Source organism: Mobula hypostoma, chromosome 5 (assembly GCF_963921235.1).
Source record: "Mobula hypostoma chromosome 5, sMobHyp1.1, whole genome shotgun sequence".
Taxonomy (NCBI): domain Eukaryota; kingdom Metazoa; phylum Chordata; class Chondrichthyes; order Myliobatiformes; family Myliobatidae; genus Mobula; species Mobula hypostoma.
This window is the reverse complement of record NC_086101.1, coordinates 195,467,136-195,482,731: the sequence shown is the minus strand read 5'-3', so window position 1 is coordinate 195,482,731 and position 15,596 is coordinate 195,467,136. Positions and strand designations below refer to the sequence as shown.

Here is a 15,596-nt window from a genome sequence, read left to right as displayed (position 1 = left end):
AGAGAATATACAGCAAGAGAGAATATTGAGATGCAGTGAACATGGTGAGAGAGACCAAGAAAGGAAGAAAATTGAGAGTCGGAAATCATTGAAAAAAGCGAGAATATTGAGAGAGAGAAAAATTGAAAGAGAAATTATTGAGAACAAGTATATTGAGAGACAGAGTATTTGATGGAGAATATTGAGAAAGAGAATATTCAGAGAGTAAAGGAGGAAATATTGAGAGGACATTGAGAGAGAGAGAAAAAAATATTGTGAGTGAGAATATTGAGAGAGAGAGAATATCATGAGACAGATAACATGTAAGAGAGGAATTATTGTGAGAGAGAACATTGAAAGAGAGAAAGAATATTGAGAGAGGGAAAATGTTGTGAGAGGGAAAATATTGAGAGAGGGAGAGAGAATATTGAGAGAAGGAGGAGAATATTGAGAGAGGGTGGGGATATTGAGAGAGGGTGGGGATATTGAGACGGAGGGGATATTGAGAGGGAGGGAATATTGAGAGGGAGGGAATATTGAGAGGGAGAGAATATTGAGAGAGAGAATATTGAGAGGGTGAGAGTATTGAGAGAGGGAGAGACCATTGAGAGAGGGTGAGAATATTGAGGGAGGGAATATTGAGAGAGAGAAAATACTGACAGAGGGATAGAATATCGAGAGAGAGAGAGAAGGGGGAGAGAGGGAGGGGGAGAGGGAGGGGAGAGGGAGGGGAGGGAGGGGGAAGAGAGAGAGAGAGAGAGAGAGAGAGAGAGAGAGAAAGAGAAATATTGAAAGTGTCATGTTCCAGCCCGTGATGTCCGCATTCCGGTTCACGGTCTGGTCCATCATTCCCTATTCCAGGTTTTCCTAGTTTTCCAGTTTTCCCCAGTTTCTGTTGAGGCAGCTGATTCTCGTTTGGGCTGACTTCATAAATAGCTTCAGGATCCAGCCTCTGGCTACTGGACTGTTCCCTTCCTTCTGTATCCCTGACAGTTGCCACGGCAAGTTACCTCGGCAGTTATCACGGCAAGTTTCCTCGACGGTTACCACGGCAAGTACCTCAGCATTTACCATGGCAAGTAACCTCGGCAGCCATCCCAGCCCTGTGTCCTAGAAGGGTTCCGGTGGCTCGGAGCCCCAAGAAGGAGTCCCGGCTCCGAGCCCCGCCAAATACCCAAGAGCCAGCCAAGCCCAGTCCAAGTACCCAAGAGCCCAGCCATGTAGCCAAGAGCCGAGCCCAACCAAGTATCCAAGAGCCAAGCCAAGCCAGGTCCTGGAAACGCGTCCCAACCAGGAGTACCTCGTCCGTTCCAAGAGTCAAGAGCCAAGTCCAGCCGAATCCAGAGTTCCACGCCCATCCCAGTGCTGGAGTACCTCGTCCTGTGCTGGGAATTCCTCGTCCCATCCTGGAGTCTCTCGTCACGCACAAGAACCTCTCCTGTTCCAAGCCTTGTCCTAGAGCCTCGTCCAGTCCATGTCAAGGCTTCGTATTCCCTGTACTATTTTTGTGTCTCGTCTGTTCCTAGTCCCAAGTCCTCACCTGGATCCGGATTCCGAGCCCGAGTCAAGACCCATGTTCCGGGTCCCTGTCCAGTCGCTGGCTCGGAGTCCTAGTCCAGGCTCCTTGTTTCAAGTTCCTCGTCCAGGTCCTTCGCTCCCAGTCCAAGTCCTAGCCCAGGCCCAGTCCTTGGCTCCTCCAGGGTCTGTGTCCATGTCCAGCATTGTTTCCTCCCGACTTCCCTTGCCTTCTTGACACTCCTAGTCTGGTTCCTAGTATGTCAATATCTGTGCCTTGTATTTGGGTCCGCCACCAGCGTCCCCTTATGACAAAGAAAGGGTGAGAATTTTGAGAGAGGGTGAGAGAAAGTATTGAGAGAGGATGAGAGAATATTGATTGGGAGAAACAGTGTGTGCGTGAGAGAGAATATAGCGAGAGAGAGAATATTGTGAGAGAGAGAGAATATTAGACCATAAAACCATAAGACACAGGAGCAGAAGTAGGCCATTTGGCTCATTGAGTCTGCTCCGCAATTGAATCATGGCCTATCCAATTCTTCCACACCCCTGCCTTCTCCCCATACCCTTTAATGCCCTGGCTGATCAAGAACCTATCTATCTCTGCCTTGAATGCACCCAATGACTTAGCATCCACAGCCACTCATGGCAACAAATTCCACAGATTTACCACCCTCTGACCAAAGTAATTTCTCTTCATCTCTGTTCTAAATGGACGTCCTTCAATCCTGAAGTCGTGCCCTCTTGTCCTAGACTCCCCTACCATGTGAAATAACTTTGCCATATCTATTCTGTTCAGGCCTTTTAACATTCGGTATGTTTCTATGAGATCCCCCCACCCCCTCATTCTCCTGAACTCCAGGGAATACAGCCCAAGAGCTGCCAGACCTTCCTCAAACAGGAACCCTTTCATTCCTGGAATCATTCTTGTGAATCTTCTCTGAATCCTCTCCAATGTCAGTATATCCTTTCTAAAATAAGGAGCCCAAAACTGCACACAATACTTCAAGTTTGGTCTCGCGAGTGCCTTATAGAGCCTCAACATCGCATCCCAGCTCTTATATTTTATACCTCTAGAAATGAATGCCAACATTGCATTCGCCTTCTTCACCACCAACTCAAGAGTTTAACCTATAGGGAATCCTGCACAAGGAATCCCAAGTCCCTTTGCATCTCTGCATTTTGAATTCTCTCCCCATCTAGTCTTCCCATTTATTTCTTCCACTAAAGTTCATGACCATACACTTTCCAACATTGTATTTCATTTGCCCCTTCTTTGCCCATTCCCTTACACTATCTAAGTCTCTCTCTGCAGGCTCTCTGTTTCCTCAACACTACCCACTCCTTCACCTATCTTTGTATCATCAGCAAATTTAGCCACAAATCCATTAATCCCATAATCTAAATCATTGACATACATCATAAAAAGCAGTGGTCCCAATACTGAACCTTGTGGAACTCCACTGGTAACCGGCAGCCAGCCAGAATAGGATCCCTTTATTCCCATTCTCTGTTTTCTGCCATTCAGCCAATGCGCCACCCATGCTAGTAACTTCCCTGTAATTCCATGGGCTCTTATCTTTTTAAGCAGCCTCATGTGCGGCACCTTGTCAAAGGCCTTCTGAAAATCCAGGTACACCATGTCTACTGCATCTCCTTTGTCTATCCTGCTTGTAATTTCCTCAAAAAATTGCAATAGGTTAGTCAGGCAGGATTTTCCTTTCAGGAAACCATGCTGGCTTTGGTCTATCTTGTCATGTGCCTCCAGGTCATCATCGTGGCTATCCCTCGAGGTCGAGGATGATGCCTTCGTTCCGCTGATCTATTTATGAGCTCTCAAGTGGCTTATGAGTCCAATCTTGGCTTTGAAAGTTCTTCCGCATCCAGGACAGATAGTTTCAGATGGCAGATCGGGCTTTGGTTGTTGCTGCCTCTCTTTCCATTTTCTTCTCTTTTCTTCTAATTCTGCACATCTGTTGGCTTCGAAAATTGCTGTTCCTTCTCAGATGATGGCTTGCCAGAGTTTCCTGTCCTTGGCACTGGTTTCCCAATTGTTGATGTCGCTGTTACATTTCTTCATGTTGGCTTTTAAGACGTCTTTGAATCTCTTCTGTTGTCCGCCTCTTTTACGTTTGCCTTCTTTCAGCTGGGAGTAGAAGATTTGTTTCGGCAGAGGTTCGTCTTTCATCCGAACAACATGACCGCTCCATCTTCGTTGGTTCTTGATGACATAAGCTTCAATGCTTGTTGTTTTTGCTTCATTTAGCACACTGACGTTGGTTCTTCTATCTTCCCAGCTGATATTTAAGATGTTTCGAAGAAAGCGTTGTTGGAACTTTTCAAGTGCCTTCAGATGTCGTTGGTATGTTGTCCAGGTTTCTGATGCATACAGGATCTCTGTAATCAGATCCCTAACTATCGATTCCAACAACTTCCCAACCACTGATGTCAGGCTAACAGGCCTATAGTTTCCTTTCTGCTGCCTCCCACCCTTCTTAAATAGCAGAATAACATTTGAAATTTTTCAGTCATCCGATACAATGCCAGAATCTATCCATTGAAAGATCGTTGTTATTGCCTCCGCATTCTCTCCAGCTACTTCCTTCAGAACTCGAGGGTGCATTCCATCAGGTTCAGGAAATTTATCCAACCTCAGAACATTAAGCTTCTCAATTGTAATTTTCACTGCACATACTTCACTTCCCTGACATTCTTGAATGTCCAGTATACTGCTGATGTCTTCCACTGTGAAGATTGATGCAAAATATGCATTCAGTTCCTCTGCCATCTCTGCGTCTCTCATTACAATATTTCCTGCGTCATTTTCTATTGGTCCTATATCTACTCTCGACTCTCTTTTCCCCTTTATATATTTAAAAAAGCTCTTAGTACCTTCTTTGATACTAGTTGCCAGCTTCCTTTCATAATCCATCTTTTCCTTCCTAATGACCTTCTTAGTTTCCTTCTGCAAGTTTTTAAAAGCTTCCTAATCCTCCATCTTGCCACTAGCTTTGGCTTCCTTGTATGCCCTCTCTTCTGCTTTTACTTTGGCTCTGACTTCACTTGTCAGCCACAGTAGTGTCCTTCTTCCATTCGAAAATTTCTTCTTATTTGGAATATATCTGTCTTGCACTTCCTTCAGTTTTCGCAGAAACTCCAACCATTTCTGCTCTGCTGTCCTTCCTGCTAGTGTTCCTTTCTAGTCAACTTTGGCCAGTTCCCCTCTCATGCCACTGTAATTTCCTTTCATCCACTGAAATACCAACACATTGGAATTTAGTTTTTCCTTCTCAAATTTCAATGTGAACTCGATCATATTGTGATCACTGTTCCCTAAGGGTTCCTTAACCTTAAGCTCTCTTATCACCTCCAGATCATTGCACAACACCATCCAGCACAGCTGATTCCCTAGTAGGTTCAACAACAATCTGTTCCATAGAGAGAGAGAGAAATTATTGAGAGAATGAATATTATGTGAGAGAAAATACACAGCAAGAGAATGTTGAGAGAGAATATTGAGTGAGAGATGGAATATCAAGGATGAATATTGAGCAAGAGAGAATGTTGAGAGAGTGAGAAAGTACTGAAAGAGAATATTGAGAGGGAGAGAGAATTTATTGAGAGAGTGAACATTCTGAGAGACAGAGATGACATTGAAAGAGAGTGAATATTGAAAGAGAGAGAAAATATTGAGCGAGAACATTGAGTCAGAAAGTATTGAGAGAGAATATTAAGAGGGCGAGATTGAGACTATTGAAAGAGGAGAGAGTATTGAGAAAGAAATAGAATATTCAAAGAGCGAGTGAAATTATTGCTAGAGAGAGAATATTGAGAGAAAGAGGGAACATTGAGAGAGCATTGAGAGTGAAAAAGATAATATTGAGAGACAGAAAATATTGTGGGAGAGAGAATATTGAGAGAGAAATTATTGAGAGAACATTGATAAATATTGAGAGAGAGCACAAGAGAAGGAGAGAATACTGAGAGTCTGAAATCATTGACAGTGAGAATATCGAGAAAATATTGTGTGAGAGAAAGAATATTGAGAGAGAGATTACTGAGAGAGAATGTGGACGGAGAGAATATTGGAACAGAATATGGAGAGAAACAAATGGAGAATATTGAGAGGGAGAATATTGAAAGAGACAGAAATCAATGAGAGACAGAATATTCACAGAATATTGTGAGAGAGAATATTGACAGAGAGGGAATATTGACAGAGAGAAGTCTGAGAGAGAGGAGAGAATATTGTAAGAGATTATTGAGAGAGAGAGGGAATAGTGAGAAAGAGAGAGAGAGAATGAGAGAACATTGAGAGAGAAGAGGAGGAGAATATTAGGAGAGAGAGAGTATTGGAGAGAGAGAATATTGAGAGAATGTTTTGGGAGAGAGACTATTGAGAGAGAGAGAGAGAGTGAGAATAGCAGAAGAGAGAATGGGGGAATATTGAGAAAGGAGGAGATAATATTGAAAGGGAGAATATGTAGAGTGAGAAAACATTGAGAGAGAAGGGGTGAATATTGACAGAGAGACAGGCTGAATGTCGAGAGAGAAAGAGAAAGAATATTGAGAGACAGAGAATGTTGAGAGAGAGAAATTACTGAGTGTGAAAGAGGGACGGAATATTGAGAGAAAGAAATTATTGACAGAGAGAGAATATTGAGAGAAATTATTGAAAGAGTATTAAGAGAGACAGAGAGAATATTGAGAGAGAGGGAGAGAGTATTTAGAGCGAGGGAGAGAATATTGAGAGCGAGAGAATTAGACTAGATCAGATTAGATTAGATTCAACTTTATTGTCATTGTGCCGAGTACATATACAAAGCTAATGAAATGCAATTAGCATCTGACCAGAAGTGCAAAAGAATAGTATTATTTACAAAATAACTGTGAATAAGAAGTAAGTGCTACAGCATATAAAATTACTGAGACAGTCCAATATGGGTGCAATACTGCTTAGTGCTGTGATGTCAAGTTCAGCAGGGTCACAGCCTCAGGGAAGAAGCTCTTCCTGAGCCTGCTGGTGCGGAAACGGAGGCTCCTGTAGCGCCTACCGGATGGGAGGAGAGCAAAAAGTCTATGGTTAGGGTGAGATGCATCCTTGATAATGCTTTTCACCCTGCCCAGGCAGCGTTTATGGTAGATGTTCTCAATGGCGGGCAATTGGGTGCCGATTATCTGTTGGGCACTTTTCACCACCCATTGGAGTACTTTGCGGTCCGGTACAGGACAATTGCCATAACACACTGAGATGCAGTTAGTGAGTCTGCTCTCAATAGTACAGCAGTAAAAGTCCGTCAGTATCCTGGGACAGAGGTGAGCTTTCTTGATGCTCCGCGGGAAATAAAGGCGCTGTTGCGCCTTTTTGATCAGGATGGAGGAGTTCAGGGACCAGGTGAGATCATCGGAAATGTGGACACCAAGGAATTTGAAGCTTGATACACGCTCCACTACAGCTCCGTTGATGTAGATGGGGACATGAGTGTGGCTCCTAGCATGCCTGAAGTCCACAATAATCTCCTTGGTCTTCTGGGTGTTAAGGGCCGGGTTGCTGTCGGCACACCATGCGGCCAGGTGCTGGACCTCATCCCTGTAGGCCGTCTCGTCATCCCCTCTGATCAGGCTAACCACCGTGGTGTCGTCTGTGAACTTAATTATGGAGTTAGAGCCGTGTACAGGAATGCAGTCATTGGTGAAAAGGGAGTACAGAAGAGGGCTCAGCACACAGCCTTGAGGCAAGCTGTTATACAGGGTGAGAATGGAGGAGAAGAGGTTGTCTAACTTAACAGATTGGGGTCTGTTAGTCAGAATATTGAGTGTGAGAGAATATTGATTGTGACAATTGAGAGAAAGAATATTGGGAAAGAGAATATTGAGGAAGAGAATATTGAGAGAGAGAGAAATTATTGAGTGAGGGTGAATATTGAGAGACAGCGTGAGGCTATTGACAGAGAATACTGAGAGAGGGTGAAAGAATATTCAGAAAGAGAATATTGAGAGAGAAAATATTGTGAGTGTGAGAGAGAGTGATAATTATAAACCAATATCTATTGAAATGGTCCATGCATATGAACACTAATCCCATTATCTCGCATTTTGTTCGTAGCTTTCTCTATCCATTCCTTTCCTATCCACACACCTGTCCAAACATCTTTTCATCATTTTAATTATATCTACCTCAGGCAGCTTGTTCGATATACCCACCAACTCTTGTCTGAAGAACTTGCCCCTCAGGTCTCCCTTTAATGTTTCCCCTCTCACTGTAAACCTCTCCCTTCAAATTTCAGATTCCTTTCCCCTGGAAAAAAAGATTCTGTCCAAGAACCCAATCTATGTCCCTCATAATTTTGTATACTGTACCTCTATAAAGACATCAGTCTGCCTCCTATGTTACATTGAGCAAAGGCCCAGTATATCCAGTCCCTCCTGTTTGAGGCAGTATGGCAGTGTCCTGGGGAATCTCTCCTGCTCTTCTTCTATTGTTGCCACATTTCCCTGTAACGTTCTGACCAGAGCTCTACACAAGCTTTCCTACGGGGCGGCGGGGGGGAGGGAGCGCGGAAAGGTGGAAGGGGGTACATTTTAAGATGATTGGAGGAAAGTACAGTTGAGATGTGAGAGGTACATTTTTTCCTCAGAGAGTGGTGGGTGTGTTGAATGGGCTGCTTGGGCTGGTGGTTGGATTGATTAGGAAGTGGATGAAAGAAAAATGGAGGGGTATGTGGGAGGGTAGGGTTAGATTGATCTTGGAGCAGGTTAAAAGGTCAGCATAACATTGTGGTCCAAAGGACCTGAAATGTGCAGTAATGTTCTATGTTTTATTTCTTGCTGTGGCAAAGGGCTTTGACCTGAAGGACTAATTCTATATCTCTTTCTACTGATGTTTTCAGACCCAAGGAGTGTGATGTGATTTTATTTCTTGTTTTCAGCATCTGTGGTACTTGATTATTTTCAATTCTTATTCCACTTCTGTCAGTTCCCAGGGAGGGGGATGTAGTTATAACATAAGAAATAGGATCAGGAGTAGGCCAGGTGGCCCATTAAGCCTGCTCCATCATTCAGAAAGATCGTGGCTTATCTGGCCATGGACTCATCTCCACCTACTTGCCTTTTCCCCATAACCCTTAATTCCCCTACTTTGCAAACATCTATCCAACCTCATCTTAAATATATTTACTGAGGTAGCTTCCACTTCTTCATTGGGCAGAGAATTCCAGATTCACCACTCTTTGGGAAAAGTAGTTCCTGCTCATCTCCATTCAAAATCTACTCCCCCAAATCTTGAGGCTATGTCCCCTAGTTCTAGTCTTACCTACCAGTGGAAACAAGCCTCTATCTTATCTATCCCTTTCATAATTTTATATGTTTCTAGAAGATCCCCTCTTATTCTTCTGAATTCTAGTGAGTACAATCCCAGGCAACTCAATCTCTCCTCACAGTCTAACCCCCTCAACTCTGAAATCAACCTGGTGAACCTCCTCTGCACTGCTTCCAAAACCAGTACGTCCTTCCTCAAGTTAGGAAACCAGAACTGCACACAGTACTCCAGGTGTGGCTTCACCAGTACCCTGTACAGTTGCAACATAACCTCCCTGCTCTTAAACTCAATCCCTCTAGCAATGAAAGACAACATTCAATTTGCCTTCTTAACAGCCTGCTGCACCTGCAAACCAACCTTTTGTGATTCATGCACGAGCACTCCCAAGTCCCTCTGCACAACTGCATACTGCATTCTATTACTATTTAAATAATAATCTGGTCTCCCATTTTTCCTTCCAAAGTGCATGGCCTTGCATTTACCAACATTGTACTCCATCTGCCAAACCCTTGCCTACTCACTTAACTTATCTATATCTCTCTGCAGACTGTCCGTGTCTTCTATACAATTTGCTTTTCCACTCAATTTAGTGTCATTAGCAAATGCAGAGACACTACACTCGGTCCCCTCTTCCAGATTGTTAATGTATATCGTGAACCGTTGTGGGCCCTGCAGCACACTGCTCTCCACTGATTGCCAACCAGAGAAACACTCATCTATCTCAACACCCTGCTTTCTATTGGTTAACCAATCCTCTATCCATGCTAATAAATCAACCCCAACTCTACGCATCCTCAACTTATGGACAAGTCTTTTATGTGGCACCTTATCGAATGCCTTCTGGAAATCCAAGTAAATAATGTCCCCTCTATCCACTGTGCTCATGATATCCTCAAAGAACTGCAGTAAGTTTGTCAAACATGACCTGCCTTTGCTGAATCCATGCTGCATCTGTCTGATAGATCCATTTCTTTCTAAGTACCTTGCTATTTCTTCTTTAGTGATAGCTTCAAGCATTTTCCCAACTACAGATATTAAACTAACTGCCTATAGTCATCTGCCTTTTGCCTACATCCTTTTTTGAACAGTGGCGTGACATTCGCCTTCTTCCAGTCTGCCAAGACATGCCCAGAGTCCAAAGAATTTTGGTAACTCATCACCAAAACCTCTACAACAACCTCTGCCATTTCTTTCAGTACCCTGGGATGCACTCCATCAGGACCAGGGGACGTTTCTATCTTCACGCCCACAAGGCTGCTCAACACTACTTCTTTAGTGATAGCTATTGTATCAAGGTCCTCACCTCACATCCCATCTTTCTTTCAACCCTCCCGCCATATAGCCTGTGTTCCCAGTCTATCCTCTCCAACTCCTTCCTCATCCCATTGTAGTCTCCCTTGTTTAGGCATAATACACTGGTTTTAGATTGAACTATTGAGCCCTCCATTTATATGAGAAGCTCAATCATTAGGCCATCTGGCCCATCAAGTCTGCTGCGCCATTCAATCATGGCTGATTCTTTTGTTTTCTCCTCTTCAACCCCAGTTCCCGGCCTTCTCCCCATAACCTTTGATGCCATGTCCAATCAAGGACCTCTCAATCTCTGCCTTAAATACACCCAACGACCTGGCCTCCACAGCTGCATGTGGCAATAAACTCCACAAATTCACCACCCTTTGGCTAAATAAATTCATCAGCATTTCTGTTTTGAAAGGCTTCCCCTCTATCCTGAGGCTGCGTCCTCTTGTCCTAGACTCTCCCACCATGGGAAGCATCCTTTTCACATCTATTCTGTCTAGGTCTTTCAACATTTGAAGGTTTCAATGAGATAGCCAAACAGGTTTCAAACAGATAGACATTATTTACTTGGATTTCCCTTCTCATTCTTCTGAATTCCAACGAGTACAGACCCAAAACCATCAAACGTTCCTCATATGATAACCCATTCATTCCTGGAATCATCCTTGTGAACTTCCTCTGGACCCTCTCCAAAGCCAGCACATCTTTTTTAAGATGAAGAGCCCAAAACTATTCACAATACTCAAGGTGAGGCCTCACCAGTATCCTATAAAGCCTCAGCATCACATTCTTGCTCTTGTATCCTAGACCTCTCGAAATGAATGCTTACATTGCATTTGCCTTCCTCACCACCGATTCAACCTGCCAGTTAACCTTCAGGGTGTTCTGCACAAGGACTCCCAAGACCCTCTGCATCTCAGATTCCTGGATTTCCTCCCAATTTAGAAAACAGTTCGCACATTTATTTCTACTACCAAAGTACATGACCATGCATTTTCCAAAATTTAATTCATTTGCCAATCTCTTACCTGTTCTTCTAATCTAAGTCCTTCTGCATCCTACCTGTTTCCTTAACACTACCTGCCCCTCCACCAATCTTCGTATCATCTGCAAACTTAGCAACGAAGCCATCTATTCCATCATCTAAATCATTGATATACAGCATAAAAAGAAGCAGTCCCAACACCGACCCTTGCGGAACACCACTAGTCACTGGCAGCCAACCAGAAAAGGATCCTTTTATTCCCACTCGCTGTCTCCTACCAATCAGCTAATGCTCTAAACAGGTTAGCAACTTCCCTGTAATACCATAGGCTCTTAAGTTGGTAAGGAGCCTCATGTGTGGCACCTTGTCAAAGGCCTTCTGAAAGTACAATATCCACTACATCCCCTTTATCCATCCTACTTGCAATCTCCTCAAAGAATTCCAACAGGTTTGTCAGGCAGGATTTTCCCTGAAGGAAATCATGCTGACTTTGTACTATCTTGTCCTGTGTCACCTCATCCTTAACAATTGCCTCTAACATCTTCCCAACCACTGAGGTCAGGCTAACTGGTCTATAATTTCCTTTCTGCTGCCTTCCTCCTTTCTTAAAGAGTGGAGTGACATACGCAATTTTCCAGTTCTCTGGCACCATGCCAGAGTCAATGATTTTTGAAAGACCATTTCTAATGCCACCACAATCTCTAACACTACCTCTTTCAGAACCCTAGGGTGCAGTTCCTCTGGTCCGGAATTATGTGCCTTTAGGTCTTTCAGCTTTTTGAGCAGTTTCTCTCGTAACAGTAATTGCACCCACTTCCCTTCCTTCACACACTACAACAGGCATACTGCTAATGTCTTCCACAGTGAAGACTGATATCAAATACTCATTTAGTTCATCAGTCATCTCCTTGTCCCGAGTCATTAGTTCGCCTGCATGATTTTCTAGCTGTCCTATATCCACTCCCGTTTCTCTTTTGTTTTTAACATACTTGAAAAAAACATTTACTATCCACTTTGATATTATTTGCTAGCTTGCTTTCATATTTCATCTTTTCCTTTCTAATAATTTTCTTAGTTGCTCTCTGTAGGTTTTTAAAAACTTCCAAATCCTCTATTATCCCACTAATTTTTGCTTTGTTGTATGACCTTTCTTGTTTTTACTATAGCTTTGACTTCCCTTTTGTATTATTTTGTACTATTTTACCATTTGAGTATTTCTTCAATTTTGGAATACATCTATCCTGCACCTTCCTCATTTTTTCCAGAATCGCACGCCATTGCTGCTCTGCTGACATCCCTGCCAGCAGCTCCTTCCAATTTACTTTGGCCAATTCCTCTCTCATACCACTGCAATTTCCCTTACGCCACTGAAATACTGCTATATCAGACTTTACTTTCTCCCTATCAAATTTCAAGTTGAACACAATCGTATTGTGATCACTGGTTCCTAAGAGTTATTTTACCTTAAGCTCCTTAATCGCCTCTGGTTCTTACATAACACCCAATCCAGAATAGCTGATCCCCCATTAGGCTCGACGACAAACTGCTCTAAAAAGCTGTCTCTTCGGCATTCAATAAACTCACTCTCTTGAGATCCATTACCAACCTGATTTTCCCTAATCGACCTCTATGTTAAAATCTCCCATGACTACCATACCATTGTCCTTTTGACATGCCGTTTCTATTTCCTGTTGTAACCTGTGGTCCACCTCCCAGCCGCTGTTGGGAGGCCTGTATATACAGTAACTGCCATCAACGTCCTTTTACCCTTGCAGTTTAACTCAACCCACAAGGATTCAACATCTTCCGATCCTATGTCACATCTTTCTACTGATTTAATGCCATTCTTTACCAGCAGAGCCACACCACCCCCTCTGACTACCTTCCTATCCCTCCGATATAACGTGCAACCTTGGACATTGAACTCACAATCATACTGTGATCACTCTCAATCATATTGTGATCACACTTTCAAGAAGATCCCTAACTACAAGATCACTAATTTTACCTGTCTCCTTGCACAGGACCAGATCCAATAAAGCATGTTCCCTTGTAAGTTCAGTAACATGCAGTTCAAGAAAGCCATCACGGATGCATTCTATGACATCCTCCTCAAGACTGCCTCAACTAACTTGCTTCACCCAATATACAGTATGTGCAAGTGAAAGTCCCCCACGATAACTGCTGTTCCATTCTTATGTGCCTCAGATATTTCTATGTTTATGGCCTGTGCCACTGTAATGTTATTATTCGGTGGCCTATAGACAACTTCCACCAGTGATTTCTTTCTCTTTACTATTCCTAATCTCTACCCAGATGGATTCAACATTCTGCTCCTTAGATCTTGTATCGTCTCTCACTATCACCTTGATCGCATCTTTAATTAAGAGCGCTACCCCACCGCCCTTACCTTCCTGCCTATCCTTCCGTATTACCTGGTACCCTTGGATATTTAATTCCCAGTCCTCTCCACCCTGCAAACACGATTCTGTAATGGCCACTAAATCATACCCCTTTATACTGATATGTGCCACAAGTTTACTGACCTTGTTCCGAATACTATGGGCATTCAGATAAAGTGCCTTGATACTCGTTGTGCTTTTAAAATCTAGTAATCTTTGTCTCTTTTGTGCTTGACTTTTCTTCACTCTACTCTTACTTTTCTCTTTTTCAACTTTTGCTTTTACTATCTTTATCCACACTTTTCTCTTTTACTTTATCCATACTTCTCCAGTCTGTGGAACCCCCTGCCATATCCACAGCCCTAGTTATGTGATTCGCTAGGATCCAGGTCCCATCATGGTTCAGGTGAAGGCCATCCCAATAGAGCAGCTCCCTCCTTCCCCAATACTGGTGACAATTTCCCATGAATTCAAACCCACTTCTCCCACATCAATCCTTGAGCCACGCATTTAACTCTCTAATCTACTTGGCCCAATGCCAATTTGCACGTGGCTCAGGTAGTAATCCAGAGGTGACCACCTTTTTGGTTCTGCTTTTTAATTTAGTCCCTAGCTGCTCAAATTCCCTCAGCAGAACCTCTTTCCTCGTTCTACCCATGTCATTGGTGCGCACATGGACCACATCAAATGGATCTTTCCCCTCCCACAGCAAATTCCTCTTCAGGCCAGATAAGATGTCCTGAACCCTGGAACCAGGCAGGCAACACACCCTTCGGGATGCTCTATCCACACGACAGAGAACTTTGCCTATTCCCCTGACTATACTATCCCCAATTACCACCACACTTCTCTTCTTTCCATCCTTTTGAGTGGCTCCCTGAACTACGGTGCCACAGTTAGGGTGCTGATCCTTCCTACAGCCCCCACTCTCATCCACACAGGGAGCAAGAATCTCAGACCTGTTGGACTAGCTCGAGGGCTGAGGCTCCTCCAGCACTGTCTCTTGGATCCCACTATCCACCACACTTACAGTCACACCCTCTTGACCCTGATCACAGACCGAATTTGAGGCAGCTAATCTAATGGGTGTGACTACCTCCTGAAACAGAGAATCCAGGTAACTCTCCCCCTCCCTGATGTGCCACAGTGTTTGAATTTCAGATTCCAGGTCATCAACTTTGAGCCCAAGATCCTCAAGCAGCCAACACTTGCTGCAGATGTGATCACCATCAATATAAGCTGATCCTGCATCTTCCCTACTTCATTTAATTAGTTGTAGTTTGGTGACTTTTCAACCACTACAAAAGCTTTACCCACGACTCACCTCTGCTTCTTCACTGAAGCCTCTTGAGCCAAAGTCAGTAAACTCTGCTCTCTCCACTGGTAAACTACTGTATACCACAAAGGGACTCTTAGTCCCACCTTGTTAGGCCTACAACTTTGCTTATTCTAATTATCAGTTCGCTTTTTTCTTTGAAAAACACACTAAGCCACTCTATTACCGCTAGCTAACTGCTTATGCAGAGGCAAAAAAAAAGCCTTTTGTGCTTAAGCAATGGGAAGGCATATAAATATCTCAGTACTAGTCTTTCTTATACCTAGATGAAGAAATTTCAGCTTGTTCAGTAATTGATGTCTGAAAAGCACAGTGATTGGAAAAAAAAATAAACTGAGCCAGCTCCATCATGGGCACCAGCCTTTCCAGCATTGAGGACATCTTCAATAGGCGACACCTCAAGAACAGCTGAATGTCTGCCTCATTAAACCCCCATGTCCCCTTTTCATTAATACCATTAGAGAGGAGGTACAAGCACACAAAGACACACACTCAGTGTTTTAGGAACAGCTTCTTCCCCTCCACCCGCCATCAGATTTCTGAACAGTTCATGAACACTATCTCACTTTTTTCATAATTTACTTATTTCATACTTCTTATTGTAAGCTATAGTTATTATTTATGTATGGCACAAAACAACAAATTTCATGACATATGTCAGCGATAAAGAATCTGATTCTGACCTGACAGTTGATGAAGTGAAGATGTTGAGATTCTGTTGTATTTTATTTAGACACAGCACGGAGTAGGCCCTTGCAGCTC

The 15,596-nt window shown here is 43.3% G+C and overlaps 1 protein-coding gene across 1 annotated transcript in view; it reads right to left on the bottom strand.

The window, feature by feature from the left end:
• LOC134346397 (coiled-coil domain-containing protein 152-like) overlaps positions 1–15,596 on the bottom strand; it is a 110,880-nt gene that overhangs the window by 8,042 nt on the left and 87,242 nt on the right. The gene's annotated exons all lie outside the window — the stretch shown is intronic.